The sequence below is a fragment of the Cornus florida genome, unplaced genomic scaffold, assembly GCF_030987335.1.
Source record: "Cornus florida cultivar Cherokee Brave unplaced genomic scaffold, ASM3098733v1 CherokeeBrave_3.0.0_Hap2_Chr03, whole genome shotgun sequence".
Taxonomy (NCBI): domain Eukaryota; kingdom Viridiplantae; phylum Streptophyta; class Magnoliopsida; order Cornales; family Cornaceae; genus Cornus; species Cornus florida.
In genome coordinates this window covers 65,807,706-65,820,274 of record NW_026775573.1, presented here as the reverse complement: position 1 = coordinate 65,820,274, position 12,569 = coordinate 65,807,706, and positions in this window count along the sequence as shown.

Sequence of the window (12,569 nt, the reverse complement as noted above, 5' to 3'; positions counted from 1 at the left end):
GATATGATGTACTATGAGTCTTGGATGATGTATATAAATTATGTATTGACATTGATTAGGACTTTAATGCCCTTAGACGACCTCGGGTTTGGGTAAGGACCCGGTTAGCGATTCGGACCCCCGGGTTCGGGTCATTACATTAGATAGAGTATAGGTAACCGTACTTGGTACGGGTGTCTTGGGGTACCTAACACATTTCTTAAGCATAAAGAAACCCCCAAAATTCTATCTTTGGTGAAGCAGATCACGAGTCATTCAATCCAATTTCTTCCCATCTTTGGTGACCTAACACACCAAAACTTAATGTTAGGTGGAGACTCATCAAAATCTTTGAATTTTGCCCTATCAATTCAATTCACCTACAAATCACACACATTGCACATAAATATCAGGACACAAAATGACAGTTGACCTCCCAATCTGGGAGGGATAGAAAGCTCGAGTGGGTTATTTTCCCTTCCCATGTGGAAGCGAAAAACTTCGGATTTGATAAACATCTATAGAGGAAAGAACTTGTCTTGGCTATCTAAGAGCTGACAAAGATTGAGAACCTTGAGCTATAATGAATGTTAAAAAATGATCCACAAAACTCCTCTTAATCACATCTTGATCTGAACAAATAGTACCATCATCATTCTAAATAGAAGTGATAGCATTATGATTTATGTGTTGGGTAACTTTATAGTGGAAAAAGGATGTAGATATGTCAAAGTCTCTAAGCCATTGGATTCTAGATTTCTGAGCTACCAAAATATTCTCATTTACGAAGGCATTCTCCAAATGTTTCATGTACATATTCTCTTTATTTATAATATCAAGAACAAATGGATCTGCATAAGTAAGGTTTGAGCATTACATAGCTTATCCTTTGCAGTTCTAACTGGAGAGTAAACATTACCAAAATGAGCTTGGTTCTAGGCTTTCACTACTTCCTTAACCTTTTTCAGTCTTTGTTGTAAGGATTTAATAGGATGACCACCTGGTATGGAGTTCCAAGCACCAGTTACAACAACATCCACACCCTTCTGCTGGCATCAAACTTTCAACATTCTGAATGGTTTAGGACCCAAAGCAATACCATTAAAAATGTTCACAATGATGGCATTACGATCAAAAAATTTAGCACTATGAATAAAGGCTTTGGAACGTGAAAAAGTATGAAGCTACTCTGCAATAACCATAACCCTATCTAGTCTACCATATATTCTACCTCTAATATTCTGCCAATTGTTCCAGGTAAGGATAGAATTATTGCAATACAGGCCACATAACCCCGCAGAAGAGAGGCAATCATTGAATTCATCCAGGATAGACTAAGGCATCTTCTTTCCACCACATTTCTTTGAATTGAACAACACAACATTCCAATCACCTACAGCTAGCCATGGACCATCTACAATAGAGGTATATAGATTCAAATCCTGCCATAATAAATTCCTATCTCTTACTGTATTGGCAACACAGATAGGGTTAAGAAACACAAAAGAATTAGAAGGACTGTGCACCACCTTAAGCAGTAAGAATTGTATCCCACAGTGAAAAACATCTATTACGAAAAGATCAGAATTCCAACCACACCAAATTCTCCTATTAGAGTGTACGGAGTAGTTAGTAATCCAGCTCCAAATGCCCCTAATTTTCCCAGAGATCTTACAAAACTTACAAACAGCAACTCTAGTCTCTTGGAGATAAACAAACTGTAGAGAACTTTGAACAATCCACTCTTTAACAGTCTCTGCATCCTGGGCCTATTAAGGCCCTTTACATTCCAAGCTCCAATCACGATGAAGTAGACTTGGGGTCACCACCCCCAGTCTTACTTCTTGTCACTCTTTTAATGACACCAATAACCTGTTTACCAGTTGTTTTTCCCCATTTCTTATGAGTATTAGTTAGTTTGGCCATAGAAGATGCATTCTCAGAGCTACAAGTAGGAATACATTGATTACATTTCCTTATATCTGAAGTATTAGGAGTTCTTACATCTGCCACCCATCATCATGATCACTAGCAAGCAATAAATAGTGTGGTTCATCCCTCACCCATTCAATAGAAACCACCCTGGGGTCCACATTCTCTGGTTCATGTCCTTGTAGAGCCTCAACCTGAGGCTTAATCACACCCACAAAAGAATATATATTTGGCATCGAATCCTCACCTATGATAGGCACCAACTTCTAAGTAGATTGGCCCACAACTGCAATACAGTCCCCATTTTCTTAGGATTCCTCCCCCACCACATCCTCTTCCATGTGATCATAACTCAAGATTACAAAGACATTAGAAGTTTTAACTGGCTCCTCCCGAGGTGGAGTAATATCTCGGCATGGCAATTTATCAGGCAATTCATCTACATCAATATCTTTGCCTTTGTGCTTCACTACCCATTTATCCACTGTTTTCTTAGGCTTATTTTGAAGCACCTTCAATGGGAAGTAGTGCTTCTCCAAATGATCTACACGTTGGCACACAGAGCAAACATGAGGCTTCCACTCATATTCAAAGTTAACAATGCAATAAATATTTAGTTCATTACATTCCATATATACAAGTTTCTTCTAACATTGGGTAAGACTTCTAAATCAAGAAGTTAGATAAGACTCCTAATTCAAAAAGCTATTGTTATATGATTTGTTTATTTATTTCATAAATTGTTGTTTTTTTTATATGAGTAAATTTTGACGTTTTACTTTATGAATTTCGAACGAAGACACTGTTTTTTTTTTTTTTCCCTAGTTGGTACTCACACACACATGTCTCTTCTGAGACTTAAACCCCTGACGTCCCTTTGGGAAGTGAGAGGTTGATACCGCTAGGCCATTGGCCTATTGATTACAGTATATAGTATTACAGAATTTAGTTCAGATGTGTATATATGTCAATTTGGTATATTGTATTATACCACTGGATTTAATCAGGATTAGTTTATTAGTTTCTGACGAGCGCTGAATGTTGTGCATTTGAGCCCTTAAAGTTGCATATTTTAGCTATTTAGTAATGCTTATATAGTTGTACTTATATCATTTACTTGGTTTTGGTTATTTTTAGGTATTCATCGTAAAAACCAGCCAATTCTACTTCATTCATACCTTTAACGGTGTTTCCAATAATTAGGGCAGTTCCAGAATCTTCTTCTTTGTTTGCATGCGTTTCTTATTGCATTTTTTCCACTTTATTTTCTACTCATGTTGATCTTATTTTGCAACCCATTAAATTCGTAATAATTTGTTCTTATATTTTATTTTGGACTTCCGGGTGCCATCTTCCACCTAATCACCTATAAGACGTAAGGTATATGAATAAAACTTGTTGGTGTCGAGATGAACATAATATGGCAGACGTTAAAATCACAGGGAAAGAAGGCAGAAACAAAGGAAAACTCTATTATGTATGTCCAAAAGAACGACATGAACGTTGCGACTTCTAGGAATGGTGTTACCCTATTTCAACCAACATTGTTCAAAGTGCAACTTCAACTAACCCACATGAATCACTATTATTAAGTCCATGGGAGAAGACATAAAATGAGTGGATGATGTGGAAGATCTAAATTCTGAAAGTACAGTGTATGCTTCAACTGTGAGACTTCTCGAAGCCAGCAATGCAAATGTGAAGCTGCTAGCAAAGTTTGGGTTTTTTATAATAGCCTTATGTTTTCTGTTAATTGTAATTATTTTTTTAACCTGTGATGTGATTATGAATTTCTGGCTTTTGCACGGATGGATGATGTAGATGTTCCCTATAACTTTGGAACAACATTTTGTATAGGTTTATCAAGATATATGAATAGTTGTCCTTGTCAAGTTATACCTAATTATATCACTTATAACCCTCAGAGAAGTAAACCCTAAAGTCATAAAATTTATAGCATTCATACGAATTATATGATTTGATATATCCTCAACAAGAATTATACAAAATTACATCAATTATAACCCTCAAAGAAGTAAACCCTAAAGTCAACAAATTTGATAACATTGATATGATTTATATAATTTGTTATATCCTTGTCAAGTTATAGCAAATTATATCAATTATAACCCTAAGAAGTAGACCCTAAACTCGTTCAGAATAAATTAATTGATATGAATTATATAAGTTTATCAAATTATATCAATTATATCCTTGTCTTTAATTTACCAAGAAAAATCAAATTATGGTAATTTAGAATACCAAAAAATGCTGGATTATATCATGTTGTGTGAAACTAAATTAGAACCGGCCAATTCAATAAATATTTTATACAACTTAAATTTTCTGTGCAAGCTTAGGTACTAATTAACTGTACTTGCTCCACTAGTTATCCGAAATTAGGAAGGAAGGTAAGTGAGCCAATTTTTACAACGTATCATCCAATTATATACATACCACAAACACTCATGTCAGACAACTTAAGTGACCCACTCTCAAAATCCTCCTTATAAATACACCATTTACATCAATCATCTCCTTCTTCAACATTAGCAACCTTGTACAACTCCTCTCAGACTTTATTCCCGGGATGATCCAATACTTGCAAAAGGAACTCAGAATGCATTACCTTGGACTGCAACATTAAAAAATGTTACTGCCAAACAATACTACAACGTGTACCTTATGTAATTTACACATACATAGAAATAATAATGATAACACTACTTACACAAAATTTCTGATTGAAGTTAGTGTCATTCCAGAACTCCATGTACCTCATTACGAACAAACCACAACTATCCCTAATATGCAAACAGTATTTAACTAATCTACTCAGTAAGGGATAGTATTGGATTTATGATATGGTAAATAAAAAATTTATTATGCACTTGTATTGAAATAGATATTTACATACGCATCATCCTAGAGAGGGATTTTATGGTCCTTCTTTGTTTTGTAAGCTAGCCACTTCTCTTCCTCCAGGGCAACCGCAACAAACTCTTTTTGTCATACACATCAACTTGAAGTAACTATGTATTTCTTATAAAACAAACATTAACAAATGGGATTGATTTCATTAGATAGATGTGTACCACACAATTCCCAAATGCGACGTATCTATGCGGTCGTCCAATTCCGCATAGGTAGTCCACTACTTTCTTGGGTCGGTTGACTACGAGTAGAAACCAATGTTTCTCAATGATTGCAAGGAAGAATAACTATACGGTAATGAACATAAAGTTAGGGACAGCAAAACATATTGGTCAAAAATAGGACGATCCAATCATTCATACGTTACACATCTTCTACTTTACTGTAATGCACAACAAATTACTCCAAAATCATTAAACTAACCAGCTCAGAATCCTTGAACACCGTCGAATCTTCAAGCTTAAACACTTGTTTGTATTGTTCCCAGACTTTTTTTATTAGAGGCATGCGCTTCTTTGTAGTGTCATATTTAATGACATTGTGTTCTTTCATAAACTAGACAGCGTAACTATCAAAATAGTAGTGATTCAATTTCCCTCCTTACTCTTCGTTCAACATCATTGCCCAGAATTTTACCATCTGAATTGACAAATGCAATTTTAATAGGTTCATCATATCATAACCGTAAAAATACATATCAATTATTTGAAATGTGTGGTGTAAATCCACACACCAAGTTCGAGATCCAGTTTAGGTGAAACAACTCGTGTATATCCGTCCGAGAAAGATGAATATCGTATATGGAAACCAAAATTTCACTAACAAATGTAAATCCTCCTTACACATTAGTATACGTGCACTAATACAATTATTCTTACTAACTAATTAGAGACGGACAATACAATAAACAACAATATATGGACTTTGGAAATTCACAAATGTGGGTTACACTTACCCTTTATCACGACCTCACGCAGTAGCATAACTCAATAATATCTTCTGCTTTGGAGTCAATTGAATTTTCTGACTATCCCTAGATACCCATGGAAAGAAGTAATATGGTGCGGATTTTCTGCTCCTAGTACCTCTTCTGAGTTGTCCCACCGCATCCTTCCCTTTACCATGTAAAGTTTGTAGGGATATATCAGGGACTGAACAATTGGGACTTGTATGTGTTGCTCTTAGGTTCTCCTCCAAAGCCATGCCCACAGTGTAGTTCAACTCTATCCTCTCATCCTCATTTTGTAAGTCATTGCTGGTGGGAGTAAAGTGGGTATGATCTGTACTGCCAAATTCTGGTTCCTCACCTGTGTGAACAGGGGAGTCAAATGTTTCCCTCTCAACTTCATTTTTAGAATTCTATGGCCCATCTTTATACTCAACAGACACTCCCCCATCTGCTATACAAACACTTGCTTTTCCTCTAGCCCCATTTGACTTTTTTCTCACCAAACTCTCCATTTTCTTGACCTTCCTCTTCAACGTTTTTCTGTTTTCTGCTTCTCTTTCCATTTCGTTGCAAATTTCTTTAACGCAACGCTGCATACAAAATTGTAATTGCTTGTCACTGATGAATTGCATATTCATAATTTCATTCATACTCATTAACTGTAAAGTAATATATCGTTACCTCAACCTCACTTTCCGAACAACTACCATTGTCTTTTTCACCTCCAGACCACGATGACGATAGAGAATGGGACACATTCGCTTTGAGAGGAATTAACTGTTCCATATAAATATTTCGAAACTAATGTATGTAAGCAATGAAATGGTATCATATACAACAAAAATTGGGAACTTGCAAATACTTTCTAAATTTAGTGTAATATCTGACCCATTCCAAAACCTCCGATTTTCAGCTCCCATTTTAAATGTTCGCATACAAGGTAGTGTCCCAAAAACCAAGACTGGTTTTATCGCCAATGGTGGGATAACAAGGGTATTGCACTTTACACCTCATCACATATAGAAGCTGAATTAAATTGCAACGTGGTTAATCAGTCATGATTCATACTAATGACATAAATAATAAAGTATTTTGCAAAATATAAGTAGGTAATGTTATTTACCTGCAGGAAGAGCACGCATCCGATATACTCGTGCTTTATTTTTCTACCTTCTTCAGATTCACCCAAATGAGCCATTAAAGTTTTAAGCACATATGTACACCAGTTGTAAGACTTGATTTCATTCACATTATGAATAGCCTTTAATTCTTTTACATGCGCACTGTAACGTCTATTAAGTGTTAGAAAAGCGGCACATGCAAAAAGCAAAAAGGCTCTTTCGAAATCTTCGCCAGGCTCTGATTGTTCTACCCTTTCCATTAGAGCATTTACATGCAACCCACTTCGATATCTACCTTTACTTATCCAATCGGCTTTAAAAAGCTGACATATAAGCACGTCCGTGATTCCAGCAGGAAAACCGAGGATGTTGTGGACATCAATTGCATTAATTGGGAGATATTGATTATCTTCAAGTTTAATGCGTCGTTTCTGTATCTCCAAATGCCCAATGATGTAATCAAAGAGTGTGGTAGACAAATGCTGACATTGTTGGTTCAGCAAATTGCCGAAACCTATATCTGCCACATCCTTCCTCTTTTCGTCTCCAAGTTTAGATACTGTGTTAATGAATTTAGAGATTGAGCGTTTGTTCCAGCCAGTTTTAACCTTGTATTCAACCTACAACATCCCAATAAATATAATGCCACATCAATAATTTCATTTAACTACCAGTAAGGAAGCATCAATTGCATAATTTTCTACTTCATATTATGTTATCAAAACAATAATAAATTCAATTAAAAATTTAATCAAACTCTCCAACTTACCTTCTTCTTCTTTTTGTTCACTGCTAAGCCTCCACGGTTTTTGAACTCCAAATCGCGCAATCTTTTATCCTCATAATATGGACCCTGATCCTCCATGCTCGTACCATTCCATGCATCCTTACATTTCAATTCCAATATTTTTTTTATCACCGCCCTTCATTGGGCCATGCACTTGTTGATAGTTCTTCATGAAAGTAGCCCTCACACACGATATCATATACAATATCACCAACTCAACATCAGCATTTCAATTCAATACATATGCTTCACAACTTATTCACAACTTACTTATACACTTATCAATTGAAAGATAAACATGTTGAACGAAAAATTTCCTAAACTTTCATAATTACCAAAGTATCACATCAGTAAAACATCAATTTCATTTCAAATACATGCAGAAATTATGTTTTACCATTATAAATAATTCCAAAACCTAAACAATCAATTTCCATGTCAATGTAAATATCAAACAAATGAAATATATATTTGCTTAACAGGGAAGCGTAATTCATACAAAATGTTATTGTGAACATGAATACTGATATGAATGTATACTTACTTAAACAAAAGGTAAACTCCTCCTCCACGACGCAGACTATTCACTAATGCATTACTGCTTAACTGGGGATCATAATCCTCTTCGTCTGCCTCAACATTATAATCCTCATCAGCAAGGTCAGATGATTTAAGGGTATGAGTACAAGTACGTGTAGATGATTTAGGGGGGGGGGGGGGGGGAGGTGTACAACCCGCAGAAGAAGATTGATTACGCATGCTTTGCATCATACATTGGAGAGTAGGAGAAGGAGGCGGATGAACGATATTGTCCGCGATTTTTTTCCGTATAGGTATTTTTTTCGTACAGGACCTTTCTTTTGAGCTATCGACTTCTGCCGACCCATTTCTAAACCAATCTTTACAGCGCAACAAAGCACACTCTATTATGCACAAACAACCTTTCCATCAATTTTCAGTCAACAAAATTTTAACTATAAACATATAAAACAAACACACAATTAACTGCAAAAAAAGTGCAACAGGAAAAACATACCACCCAATAACAGATATAACGCACCAATTACCATTACAAATTGTATAAAACATTGCATTGCCTTACACGAATAAAATTTTCATAATTTTCAATTCATTTTCCCACAATTTAATAGTAACAAATAACCAATCAAAACTAATGAAACAGAATTTAATTAGATTCAAACAAATAATACTGTACTATTTATAACGCATAACTTTTTCAGAATTTCACAAATAACCAAACAAAAACTAATAAAACAAAATTTAATATAGTATAGTCAATCAAATTAAACCTCTGAGTTTGGAAAGGGATGGACAAAATTTAATAGGATTCAATTAAATTATACTGTACTATTTATCACGAATAATTTTTTCAGAATTTCACAAATAATCAAACAAAATTAATAACACAGAATTTAATATAGTATATTCAAAGAAATTAAAACCTCTGCGTTTAAAAAGGGATGGACAGAACCTTTGGAAAGAAAACCTAAGTCTGAAAACTGTAACAACCGCGACCTTCTTCCAACTCCACTTCCGAAAACCTTCTGCAAACCTAACTCTGACAATTGTAATAACCACGACCTTCTTCCAACTCCACTTCTGAAAACCTAAGTCCGACAACTGTAACAACCTCTTCCGTGATCTTTTTCCAAGTCCTTCTCCTTCTTCCAATATTCGACTTCCCTTTCCTTCCCTTCCGACCTATTCGACGACCTAGAAAATGAAAGATATTTTGGGGGATTTTTTAATATAAAGGATATTTCAATAAATTCTCCTAAATATTTAATATATACAAGTGTATATACACTATAATATATATATATACACTAACATATACACTACAAATACACTATGTAACAGCTGAGGGTAACTTTTTCATACAAATTTTTTTTAATTGACGTGGCTCTATCTAGGCCACACATCGGAACTGACGGAAACAGGTACCGGAGACGATTTCCTTTCGAGTGATGGGTGTAGTCAAAAGATAAGAAGGAAATGGAAGTAAGCAAATGGTGCCGAGTTAGAGAGATAAGAGGTGGTACGGTGATAGTGGCGGGGCCCACTAGGATTTGTTTGGCCAAAAATTCACTTGGCTCTGGCTCTGTGCACATGGGTTGATAAGTTGATGATAAAGTCAGATGAATGTAAAATAAGGATAAAGGAAAAGTTATGGTAAAGATAGTGGTGGCGGGGTCCACTTGTGATTGTTACCTTGATATTTGATATTTGTACGTGGACTGTTGTGAATTATTGTGTTGGTGCACTTTCCTTTATATACCTGTTTAATAGCTTGGTGAGGAAACAGAAAAGAAAAGTTAGAGAATTAGAGAGATAGAGAGAGAGAGAGAGAGAGGGCCGAGATTTTTGAGGACACACACAACCGAGATGCAAAGAGAGGGCTGAGAGTTGAAGCTTGGTGATTCAGTGATGATATAATTCTTTTTTCCGTGTACGGTGCTTTATAGCTTGAATTGTTTAGGGTGATTTTATCATAATTATTTTGCGACTGTTATTTGGCTCAATCTGCATATATGTATTTTTGTTTAAAGCATATCTATATTTTGTGCAGGTAATTTTCATGAAACCTCCTTAAAATTTTTGTTATGGTTTTTGTTATGGTTTTTCTTACTAGGACTTTTCCCGTCTCACCCCCTTCCAGTTTCAGGTATCTAAGATGAACTTGGATTTTTAGTTGCAGAATTAGAGTGCAACTGTGTTGCGGGATTTAATTCATTTATTTAGAGATTTTGTGTATATATTTTGAGGAAATTGATTCTTGTATTAATAAAGGAATATTTTTTTATGATCCTGGATATATATTGAAGTATTTTGATTTAATGAGATTGAGGAAGTTTTATCTAAATTTTCGGGTCGTTACAGTCATTATTTGGGCAACATATATATATTTGTATATAAATATATCTATATATGTGATTGTGGATATCGAGAGAAAATTCTAATGAAAAAGGTAAAGAGAGAAATAATATCAAGGAATCGCCCGCTAGCTATCACATATTGGAGACCGCAATTGCCATCAAGGGGCCTGATTGGATTGGCTAACTTAACCTTGTTGCTTGTATTTATCTTCTACTTGGGTTTAATTAAATTCAATGCCACTTGCATGTTGTTTGAGAATATATATTATAATAATAATAATAATAATAATAATAATAATTTTGTATGTTTAAGACGGTTTTCATTTTATCTTTTCTCCCACCTTCATAAGAATAAACCATAGGCATTTCCCCCAATCGTTAGAATTTTATGACAAGCAATATACATTGATTCGAAATCTGATTCAAATCCAATATAGCATCTTTAGTAATTATGTATTGAACCAAGGCAAAAGCTTCAGTAACGGTCAGACGATAGTAAAAAGTCATAGCAAACCCCGTAGCTACTTGTACTAACGTGGGCTTAGCGGTTCTAGAACCATCAATGATTGGTGAACAAGCAGATCCATTTGCAACCCCCTTGGCAATATTACCTTAATGGTATTTCTTTCCCGTATTTCAAATACTTCTTACAATACCCAATAAACTGTTGAGCGTAAAAAAACGTGAATGAGGAGGAGACAGGAAAAAAAAAGATTATTTAAGGATATAAATCGTTGGGTCTAATATTAATTTTTTATATTTGTTAGGTCTAATAATATTAGAAAATAATTATTATATATGGAAATTAAAAATTTTGGGGGCCTCCCTATTGGTTGACATTAAAAAAATTTAGGACCTTCCTATTGGTTGAGGCCTTAGGCGACCGCCTAAGGGTTGAACTGAACCAGCCCTGATAATCTCTGCACATAATCATATTCAACGATCTCTATGCTTTAAGTCATATGTAGCACATTTTGTGCACAATTGAAGATATATATATATGCCTGTGTGTGTATTTTAAGATAATGATTTAGACTCCGAAAGTCGGATAATTCCGACTGATTTATGTGAGTATGGGAATTGATGCCATTAATATTCATAACGTCATGATGGCATTGGTCCATATCCCATAAAATTAGTTGAATTTAACTCTCAATCATTATCCTTGTTTTTTATACAATTTTTTACCTTCGACGTTGTGATCATATCCAAAGTTCACTATTTTGAATGAACACGATTTGTGCGCATTTGAAAGAACAATTTTTTTAAGGGTTAATATTATTGGGAATTGTGTGTCCTGGCATAACGAATTCTTACTTAAATAGTAGAGACATGTGTTCCTTGCGTTAATGTGAAGTAATATTTATGCTTTACACAATTAGTGAATACAAATGTTTTAGGTTTTGAGTTATTATAGAATTAATGTGTCCACTTAATTGTAAGATAAATTTATATGTATGAGATGGCGATCAATACAAGTATGTAAATAGCGATCATAAATAATTCATTGTTGGTAATTAAGGATGGACTCTTAACTAACACGAAAAAGTTGGGATGCACTTTACAAAAATGTTGGGATGCATTTTAGGAAAATATTGGGATGTAAGGCCAACATCCCAACATTTTCTTAACATATATCCAAAACTTTTCTCACCGGTGATTAGATATGTTGCTGCGGCAGAGAGGATTTGATCCCATAAACCAACCGAAACAAAACCTAACTTTGTTCCCCTAAAACATAATTAAATTTAATCGCACTTCAATACTCACAACCATGAATGAATGGTAAGACATTATACTCTGAAACACTCTCTTCCATCTTATCACATTCCTTTTTCGGCCACTCATGTACTCTACAAATCCTCTGATTTTTTCTCCTCACAAACAAACATTAAAACCCACAAATAAGTGCACAATAAAACCCTCTACTCCAGTAGAAAATCTAAAGAGACCTCTGGAGATGTTTGTAT